This window comes from Leucopleurus acutus (assembly GCF_964270905.1).
Source record: "Leucopleurus acutus genome assembly, chromosome: 6".
NCBI classification, from domain to species: Eukaryota; Metazoa; Chordata; class Mammalia; order Artiodactyla; family Delphinidae; genus Leucopleurus; species Leucopleurus acutus.
Genome location: NC_139149.1, coordinates 73572358 through 73583728, shown reverse-complemented (window position 1 = coordinate 73583728; position 11371 = coordinate 73572358). Strand labels below are relative to the sequence as shown.

Genomic DNA, 11371 nt, shown 5'->3' with positions numbered 1-11371 from the left:
GGTCTTGGAGGGTCTCCTGGGGAGGTGGGTTTGGCTGTGGCTCATGCTGGGGCCATAAAAGCTGGTGGAAGATATACTGGGGATTATTCATCTGCATGAACTCTCCTTGAGGCAGACATTTCGCTTGGGTCATTAGCACAAAGATCTGGCCCCACCCAACAGTCTGTAGACTTCAGTGTCCGGTGCCTCAGGCCAAACAACTAACCAGGTGGGAACACAGCCCCACTCATTAGCAGACAGGTTGCCTAAAGACTTCATGATCACACAGCCCTGCCTACCAGAGGGCCAGGACCCAGCTCCACCCGCCAGTGGGCAGACATCAGCCCTTCTTGCCAGGAAGCCTACACAAGCTTCTAGACCAGCCTCACCCATCAGGCAGCAGAAATCAGAAGGAAGAAACCTACAATCCAGCAGCCTGTAGTCTGCAAATGCAGGCCAGACACTACCCTGGGACCGCTGGCCCCTGACCCTTGAGTGAGTGCACTGCTAGGACCCATAGGACGTCTCCTACAGAAGGCTACTCCTCCAAAGTTGAGAAACGTAATTAACCCCAAATGAGGTGGCAGAGGAATGTGTTTCAGATGAAGGAACAAGATAAAACTCCAGAAGAACCAAGTGATGTGGAGGTAGGCAATCTACCTGAGAAAGAGTTCAGAGTAAGGATTGTAAAGGTGATCCAAGGACTCGGGAGAAAAATGGATAAGTTAGAAGGATCTTTTCACAGAGTTAGAAAATATAAAGAACAACCAAACAGAGTTGAACAATACAATAACTGAAGTGAAAAACACACTGGAAGGAATCAATAGTAGAGTAAATGAAGCAGAATGGATCAGTGAGCTGGAAGACAGAGTAAGAGAAATCACTACAGTGGAGCAGAAAAAAGAAAAAAGAATTGAGCACAGTGTAAGAGACCTCTGGAACAACATTAAGCACAATAACATTCACATTATAGGGGTCCCAGAAGAGGAGAGAGAGAGAGAAATGGCCTGAGAACATATTTGAAGAGATAATAGCTGGAAACTTCCCCAACCTGGGAAAGGAAACAATCATCCAAGTCCAGGAAGCATGGAGAGTTCCATACAGGATAAACCCACAGAGGAATACACCATGACACATTGTAATCAAAATGACAAAAATTAAAGAAAAAGAGAAAATATTAAAAGCAGCAAGAGAAAAGCAACAAATAACATACAAGGGAACTCCCATAAGGTTATCAGCTGATTTTTCAGCAGAAACTCTGCAGACCAGAAGGGAGTGGCATGATACATTTAAAATAATAAGTGAACAGAGTATCTGTCAGGCAAGAACTGCTTTGATGGTCTATGATGATGCCAATAAAAAGTGGGTGCCAGCTGGTGGTTCAACCGGGTTCAGCAGAGTTCATATATATCATCATACAGGAAACAACGCATTCAGAGGGGTGGGCAGGAAGATTCAGGACCATCAGGTAGTGATAAATTGTGCCATTCCTAAAGGGTTGAAGTACAATCAAGCTACACAGACCTTCCACCAATGGCGGGATGCTAGACAGGTGTATGGTCTCAACTTTGGCAGCAAAGAAGATGCCAATGTCTTCACAAGTGCCATGATGCATGCCTTAGAAGTGTTGAATTCACAGGAAACAGGGTCAACATTGCCTAGACAAAATTCACAACTACCTGCCCAAGTTCAGAATGGCCCATCACAAGAAGAATCGGAAATCCAAAGAAGGCAACAAGAACATCAACAACAAAAGGAGCTGGAGCGGGAAAGGCTGAAGAGAGAAAGAATGGAAAGGGAGAGATTGGAGAGGGGGAGGTTAGAAAGGGAAAGGCTGAAGAGGGAGAGACTAGAACAGGAGCAGCTGGAGAGAGAGAGACAAGAAAGGGAACGTCCGACTTGCCTGGAGCGGGAGAGATAAGAGCGGGAGAGGCTGGAGAGGCTGGACTGGGAAAGGCAAGAAAGAGAGCGGCAAGAGCAGCTAGAAAGGGAGCAACTGGAATGCAAGCGAGCGAAGAATGTCAAATGCCGCTCCATCCTCCAACAGCTCCCTGTATCGTGCTCCACTTCCTGAGTGTGCCAGTTGCCAGCCTCCTTCAGCACCTCCTCCATCATATGCTAAAGTCATCTCAGCTCCAGTGTCAGAGGCCACTCCTGATTACGCTGTAGTGACCGCTTTGCCACCTACTTCTACACCCCCTACACCACCACTTCGACACTCCAAGACACGTTTTGCAACATCTCTAGGTTCAGCCTTCCACCCTGTTCTTCCCCATTATACTACAGTTCCTCGTCCTCTGAACAAAAACTCTCGACCTTCTTCTCTTGTGAACACACCCTCTCTTCAACCTCTAGCTACGAAGCCCTGTGCCTAGTCTACTTCCAATTTCTCGCCCTTCCCTCTGTCTCCTCTCCCCCCAACGCAGAGCTACTGGTCCAAAGCCTGTCCTCCCCAGTTGTGTTTCTTATCCTGTGCCCAGATGCCTCCATCATCAGCGGCACCCAGCAGGCTGCTCGACTCTGTCACACATCCAGTGTCTCTACCAGCCCACCACCGCCTTCCCTTGCACCACTCTCACACTGTGGATGAGAGTTTCTCCTCCTCCAAGCACGCCTATTGCCTCAACTCCCTCATCCAAGCCTAGTGTTCTCCCTTCTCCCTCTGCAGCTGCCCCTGCCTCTGTGGTGACTCCTCTAAACTCTGTGCTGGGAGCCTCTTCTTCTGAGCCGGGCTTGCAGACAGTCTCTCAGCTGGCCGAGACTCCAGCCCAACAGGGCATTGTCTTGGGACCACCTGAACCTCCACTCCCTCCTGCACTCCCACCAGGTCCTGCCCAGGCATCAGCAGCGCTCCCTCCTCCCCCAGGGCCTTCTCCACTCCGTCCACTTCTGTCCTCAGGGCCCCCACCTCTGCTTCCTCCACCGCCTCTTCCTAACCAAGTACCCCCTTCTCCCTCATCACCTCCTGCTGCTCCCCTCCCTGCATCTGGATTTTTTTTGGGATCCATGTCTGTAGACAATCACCCTTCAACTGGACTTGCAGCTGCAATTGCTGGAGCAAAACTTAGGAAAGTGTCACGGTTGGAGGATGCCTCTTTCCCAAGTGGAGGGAACACCACTGGTGTGAATTCGGCCTCATCTAAAACAGATAGGGGTCGTGGAAATGGACCCCTTCCTTTAGGGGGTAGTGGTTTAATGGAAGGAATGAGTACCCTGCTGGCCAGGAGGAGAAGAATTGCTGTAAAGGGATCAACAATAGAAACCTAACAGAAAGAGGACAAAATGAAAATTCAGAGCCTGTAACTTCTAAGGCTTCTTCAACAAGTACACCTGAACCGACAAGAAAACCTTGGGAGAGAACAAATACAATGAATGGCAGCAAGTCTGTTGTTCCAGATGGGATTCTCCAAGGAAAAATCAGATTGTTTTTGACAACAGATCCTATGATTCATTACACAGACCAAAATCTGTGCCCTTGTCACAGCCCAGTGCCAATGGAGTCCAGATGGAGGGACTAGACTATGACAGGCTGAAGCAGGACATTTTAGATGAAATGAGAAAAGAATTAACTAAGCTAAAAGAAGAGCTCATTGATGCAATCAGGCAGGAACTGAGCAAGTCAAATACTGCATAGACAAGAATGCAGAGAAGAATCTGGAGAAGGAAAAAAAAAACCTACAAAGAACAGCTGTGTTAACAACAACAAAACCCCTACATTTTGTGAGCTGTAAGAAAAAAATGGAGATAAACAGTCGGAAGGAGGGGAAAACAAACATACTTTGAAAGCCTTCAGACATTACTACTCTGGCAATAAGCTATTTCCCTCCCAGTTTGCTGCTTTTTTCTGACCTTTACAATAGGATGGAAGAGATTTGTATAGGAGTTCCTGTATCAGTTATGCAGAAAATACTAAATCCGTCTGGCAAGATCACCGTGCATTGAAATATTTTCATGTCAAGAGAAATTCGCACATTTTCCTCAATCCATTGCTAAAATAAAAAGGAGAAAGTCTTGAGAAGTTTTTTTCAGAGAATGGTGATGAGGAATTTAGCAAGTTATGCTATTGTACTATAAATGTTTCTCTCAGGTTTGTCTTCCTATCATATTTGATATTCCATGAATAACTGAGTTCAGCCCTATGTAGCTTAAGATCATAAAATGTGGAACAAATGGAATTGTATGTGCTTTCAAGGGTGATATTTATAAGAAAGTGTCCTAAAAATGATTTGGGAGGAATTTTAGAATGATAGGAAGTCTCTCAAGTTTAGCCTTCATGCAATTTTGTAGACTCAAACATAAAATTCGTCCAGAATTTAAAAAAAAGAAAAAAAGAAATTGTGGATCACTTTGTCCCCAAAATAATGAAAAATATTCTGGGGAGAATTAACTATTTGAATTAGAATTCTAGTGATTATATATTAATACAAGAATGCAATTTGCTGTGTGGCTACCTAAAGAAAATCCTTTAGTTAAATTAGTTACCCTTGCATCTTTAATAGTCTAATCATCAAAGAACAGGTACATTGCAATCTGACTTAAAATTCTATACTTTCTTATTTGCTGTATGGACAAAAAAAAATGTCATCTTAAGGCTAAAGAATAGTCAAGTATTAATGCATTAAGGTGAATTAGGTACACCTGTAAGAAGAAACATAAAGCAGTTAAGCTAGAAACACCAAGGGCCCTGGCCCTGCACTTACAGGAATCCAACCACAGGTATTTCAGCCCACTTCTCTGACATTGGATGGAATATCAATAAGCCCAAAAAGAAACTGAAAACTTCAAAAGAATTTTACAGAAGGATGTTTTTCTAATACTGTAGAGGACACAGAGAGGTCATTTATTATTTAAACAAGGACCTTTCCTTTATCAAACAGGAAATCACATAACTTCTTGAAATGTAAGTCAAACTTGCAAAATGAACAATTTTATATTTTCCTACAAAAAGCAAGAGTCTGCTAAAACAGCTCTTTAAATATCTTAAGACTATATTAATGTCTTAGATGCAGAGAATAAGAGTACTTAGGTGGTATGGAGCCATAAGTGCTGGAACAATAAGGGCAGTATTCCACACCATGAAATTTTGTATTTTATCTTCAATTTTAAAAATAAATCCATTTTATCAAAATGAAGCATCTTATGGAAAATACACAAAATCAAAGTGTATAGGTTGATGAATTGTCACAAAAAGAACAGATCATGTAACCAACAAAGTCAAGAAATGAAACATCACCAGCATATTAGAAATACCCTCTGGGCATCACCCACCTTATCACTCTATCCTACCTCTCCACAGGTAACCACTATTCTGCTTTCTAATATCAATAATTATTTTTGCCTGTTTTTGAATTTTATATGAAAGGAATCATACCATTTGGATCATTTCGGGTTCAGTCTTTCATTCAGGTTTTTGATTTGAGATTCATGTTGTTGCATGTAGCATGTTATGCCTTCTACTATTGAGGACTGTTTAGATTATGTTCTGGTTTGGGTATTATGAATCATTCTGTGAAAATTCTTGTACTTAAAAAAACGTTTTGGCACATTACTGCTTGCTATATTCCTTAAAGAGAAAGTCTTGGATCATGGCATATGCGCATGTTCAGATACTGTCAAACAGTTTTCCAAAGTTATCATACCAGTTTATACTCTCATCAGCATTCCAGTTGACTTCTGTCCTTCTCACCATCTACAGCTGTCATTTTAAAAATTTTATCATTTTAATTTATATTTTTCTGGTGACTATGTTGAGCAATTTTTCACATATTTATTCAGCTATTTGAAAATCCTTTCTTGTGAACTGCCTGTTCAAGGCTTTTCCCCCACTTTACTAAATTCAACTTGTCTTTGCTTTCTATCTCTTATGAGGATTCTTTAATTTCTCTTGAGACTCCTTTGACCCAGGGGTTATTTAGAAGTACTGTATGTTGTTTAATTTCCAAATATTTAGGATTTTTCAGCTATTTTTTGGTTATTTATTTCTAGTTTAATCGCATTGTGGTCAGAGAACATAATTTGTATGATTTCTAGTGTTTTAAAAGTGTTAAGGTGCGTTTTATGGTCTATATGAGTGAATGTTCCATATGAGCTTGAGAAGAATGTGTCCTTCTATTGTTGGATGGAGTATTCTATAAATGTGAAGGAGTAGTCTATAAATGGTGAGGTGTGAGTGGAACATTCTGTAATCTTCTAATTAAATCTTAATCTTTTTCGTGGACCCGTGTCTCAGAGCCATGATGTTCACAAATTCTATCTCCAGTGAACAATTTTTTTCTCCCTATTCCCCAACTCCCTTCTCTGGCTGCAGCACTCTCAATCTATTTCCTCTAAGCCCTAACACCTGTGACTACATTTTGTTGCTCCCTCTCCCCTTTGGAGAAGCAGGAGTGCTAGGGGGAGATAGATTGGAAGGAATTCCCTTCCCCCAGATAGGATAAGGCTTAGAAAAATACTTTTCCCTTTAGCATAGACTTTTGTTATGGAGAAGACTCTAAGAGTAGTTCAAAATGATTACTCTTTCCCTCTCTCTTCCAGAACCAAGAGGGAATGTTTTTCCCCCCAGGTGTTCACGATGAGAACCTGGTGGGTTTCCTGGAGGTAAAGCCTACTAAAGGGTGGAGGTCCCCAGGAGTTTCTGGCTTTCATGCTAGTCCACTTTCAACCTCCAGCGATTCACCAAATTTACCATTAAGCACTCTTACCAATGTATGGCTCCTGTGGCTGCTACTCCAGGTAATCAGATCTTGACCTTGACTTTCTGGATTTGCCTGTCCCTCCAGATTGTGATGGTGGTTTTTCCTGAAACCTCAATTCTCTGATGGGTCAAACAAAAGTTGTTGATTGTCTCATTGTCCGGCTTTTTCTTGTAAGGATGATAGTGATAATTTACAAGCTCTTTACAGGTCAGAGTTGAAACTGGAAGTCCAATGTGTGTTCAGGGATTCTTTATATATTCTGTTTCCTTGGTTTATTTTGTATATAAAAAATATTTTCTTTCACTGTGGCTATGCATTTCATCTTTTAATGGTGTTTGGGGTGAAGAGAAGTTTCTAATTTTATTGTCATACAATTAATAAAAATTTTCCCTTGGTAGTATTTTTGTACCCTAATAAGGCTATTATAAAGATATTCTCCTATGATTTCAACCACCAACTATATTGTTTGATATTTTATATTTAGACCTATAGTTCCCCTGTGCATAAAATAAGGATCAAGATTAATTTTTTTCCATAGGCTATAGAGTTGACTTTGCACCTTCATTGAAAACACAATGCTTTTCCTACTGCTCTGGTCTTAAATCAAATGTCCATTTAAGTGTAGATCTCCTTCTGAACTCTATAATCTGTTATGTTGGTTTATTTGTCTGTATTTGTCTATCACATAATGCTAAAATACTCTTATAATAAAGGTAGTTAACTATTTAACTACTTTATAATGTGTTGATATTCAGTAGTATTAGCCCCCAACATTTGTTCTTCTCCTTTAAGTTTGTCTAGAGCAAGACTAGGCCAAGGTTTTCTAGAAAGGGACAGACAGTAAACATTTCCCACTTTGGGGGCCACATAGTTATCTGTCATAACTACTCAACTCTGCTGTTGTAACTCAGAAGCAGCCATAGACAATATGTAAAAGGATGGGTGTGGCTGTGTTCCAATAAAAATTTATTTATAAACTAGGCAGTAGACCCAAATTTGGCCCACAGGCTATAGTCTGTAGAATCCTGGCCTAGATCTTTTCAGTCCTGTTGGGATTTTAAATGGGATTGAAATGAAGTCATAAATAAATTTAAGGAGACAATATATCCTTATATTATTGAGTATCCTGATTCATGAATATGGGAATGTTCTCCATTTATCTAGGTCTTCTTTAATTTGTCTCAATAGTGTTTATGGTTTTTTGTGTAGAAATTTTGCACATCTTTTACTGGATTTTTGCTAGGTATTTGAATAGGTGTAAATAATTTTCTGTAACTATTGAGATGATTATATCGTTTTTCTTTTAAACTGTTGAATTACAGTGATTAACTTTCAAAAGTTAAATCAATCTTTTATTTCTATAATAACCCCCCCCCAGCATAATGTATTATTTTTCTAATATAACACTGTATTTTGTTTGCTATTATTTTGTTTAGATTTTTCATGTATGTTCAAAATAGAGGTTGGCCTTAATTTTCTCTTTTTGGAGTGCTTTTATAAGTGTTGATATCAAGATTATGCTAGCCTTATAAAAAGGGTTGAGAAACATTTTTTAAATGCATATATTTTTGGAAGAGTTTGTATAAGATGAGTGCTATTTTTTCCTTCTTTAAGAAAGGATTTACCAGTAGGGTTTGGAAATTTCTTTGGGGAAAATTTTTTTTATTATAGATTTAACTTCTTTAATAATTATAAAGCTGTACAAATTTTCTATGTCTTCTTATATTCCTTTTCATAAGTTATTTCTCAGCTTTTATTCTTTTCTAGTATATGCACTTGAGACAAAACTTTTTCCTCTAAGTAGAGTTAGCTGCCTTCTACAAGTTATAATATATTTTCATAAGCACTCAGTTCCAAGTATTTTCTAATTTTCTTTGTAATTGGGCCCATTGGTTATTAAGAATTGTATTGTTTAATTTCCAAATATTTCTGAATCTGTTCATTTCTAATATTGAGTTTTTTCTAGATTAATCTAACAATGGTTAGAAGACATACTCTATAGGATATTAGGTCTTTAAAATTTGTTAAGACTTGCTTTTTGGAAAAAAATAATAGTAATTTTGGTAAATGTTTTATGTGCATTTGAAAATAATGATTATTTTGCAATTATGAAATGCAGCTTTCTGTATTTGTTATATTAAATCAAATTTATTAAATATTGCTCAAAATTTTATACATAAACTGACGTTTTTCAAGGATGTATGAGACAATCTGAGATATCAATCCATACATGTCAGAACAATAGGAAATAAATGAAAAAGAGACTTGTTGAAAGATTTGTACAGATGGGATTTCCATCACTACCTGACTATTGTTTCTCAGGAAAGCAAACAGAAGCCTAGAGGCAGATTTGATCTACTAACACTAGACGTACGGCAAATATGTTCTATGGTACAAATACAGCAGAAATTGATCCTATAAATGCTACATTGAAAAGGAAAATATACTTTGGCTTTCACACAAAACACATAGTGAACATAACCAATCTCTCCCTTGCCACCAAATGGATTCTCTCAGAGGTAATGACTCAACTCAGGCAACTGGAGAAAGCAGAAATGTCTTTAAGCATAAAAATTTTGCTGTAATTGTCTTGCTAATATAGATACTAGACCTAAAGGATTTCAGTCAAGCAGTCAGAAATTTGATGTCCTGTTCTGACTTTCTTTGTAGCTTTAACAATAAAATTCATTTTGCTAATTGATTCTTAGAGATAAATGCCAGTTGCAACCAGTTTCATTCTTGTTAATGATTTATATTGTGAAAACTCCCAAGGGCTCTTAGAGAAGCAGAATACAAGATTTATATTTCAATTGAAAATTCATTATTATAATAGCCATGCCATGTTCTGTGTACTTTCTTAAGTTGAATTGTGTCCATGTGATACCAAATCACGTAAATGGGAAGAAAAAAATAAATTTAAGCATCCAGATTTAGGAACATGATAGACTTTTATTTTGTTGAATAAATTTTGTTATACAAAGTTGTATAAACTAAGACTGAGTTGTGTCCATTCACACATTTGATCAGTGTAAACATATGGCCACAATTCTTAATCAAAATTGGGGAAAAGGATATATAACTACTTTTTTATTACAAACACTGTAATGAATTATTATAGACAATACCTTTGGAAAAGAATGCTATAAGAAGAAAAAATTACACGGAAATTTGGGAATATAAACTGACGTAGCCACTATAGAAAACAGTATGGAGTTTCCTCAGAAATTTAAAAATTGAATGATCCAGCAATCCCACTTCTGGGTATATACTCAAAGAAATTGAAATCAGTATTTTAAAGAGATAGCTGCACTCCCATATTTATTGAAGCTTTTTTTTTTAACAATAGCCAAGATATGGAAACAGTATAAATGTCCATCAGTGAATGAGTGGACAAAGAAGAGGTGGTATATACATATGATGGGATATTATTCAGAAGGGAGTCCTGCCATTTACGGCAACATGGATATACTTGGAGGACAGTATGCTAAGTGAAATAAGCCAGACACAGAAGGACAAATATTACATGATATCACTTACGTGAAGAATATAAAACAGTCAACCTCACAGAAATAGAGAGTAGAATGGTAGTTGCCAGGGGCTGAGGGAAGGGAGAGATAGGGAGATATTAGTCAAAGGGTACAACGTTTCAGTTATATAAGATGAATATGTCCTAAATATCTACTGTACAGCATTGTGCCTATAGTTAATACCACTGTTTTGTATTAGATGTTCTTGTGTTAAGTGTTAAGTGTTTTTGTCACACACACACACAGTATATATATATATATATATATATATACACATATATATGTATATATATATATACATACACATAAATAAAATGAGAGAGAATTTTTTGAGGTGATGGGTATGTTTATGGCAAAGATTGTTGTGATGGTTTCATGGATATATACTTATATATACTTATCTCCAAACTCAACAATTTGTATACATACAGATTTTTGGATGTCAATCATACCTCAATAAAGTGGTTTCTTTAAAAAAGAAAATTAATAGGTAAGATGTAGGCTGGGATAAGCTATTCACAAAACATATATTTAAAAAAATGACTGGTTTGGGGGTATATAAAGAACTCCTAGGATTCAATAACAAAAAGACAAACAACCCAGGAAAAATAGACAAAATATTTGAACAGATGCTTGAACAGATAATCAGGTGCTTGAACAGATGCTTTGAACAGATAATCAGGAAAACGCAAAATAAAATAGCAGTAAGATATATATCAATCAGAATGACTGAAATTAAATATAAAATAATCTACAAATCTCATATAATTATGGCAAAAATTCTTCAATACTATTACCATATTTGAAAAAAGCTCTGTGTTATTCAAAATTTAAACATATATATTCCATAAGCTTAGAAATTCCATTCCTAGGTATTTAACCAAGAAAAAGAAAGCATATGTTCATAAAGAGACTTGTTCAAGAATTTTCATATGTTTTATAAAACTGTCTGAAGCTCAGGTATACATCAAGCGGAAAATAAATAAGAAAGTTGTGTTATATTTGTACAAATGGATTGCTATTTAGTAATAAAAAAGCACAAATTGCAGATATCTGCAACAACATGGGTGAAATTCAAAACAAAAAGTATGCAAAAGAGTACATACATACTGCATCATTCCATTTATATCAGGTTCTAGAACAGGGAAAACTAATCTGTGGTTAAAAAGA

The 11371-nt window shown here is 37.6% G+C and overlaps 1 pseudogene across 1 annotated transcript; it reads left to right on the top strand.

The window, feature by feature from the left end:
* Positions 1-554: 554 nt before the first annotated feature.
* LOC309963283 (protein enabled homolog) lies at positions 555-3613 on the top strand (annotated as a pseudogene). The gene is made up of 2 exons: positions 555-626; positions 1244-3613. The product of its transcript is annotated as a protein enabled homolog (transcript).
* Positions 3614-11371: the final 7758 nt, after the last annotated feature.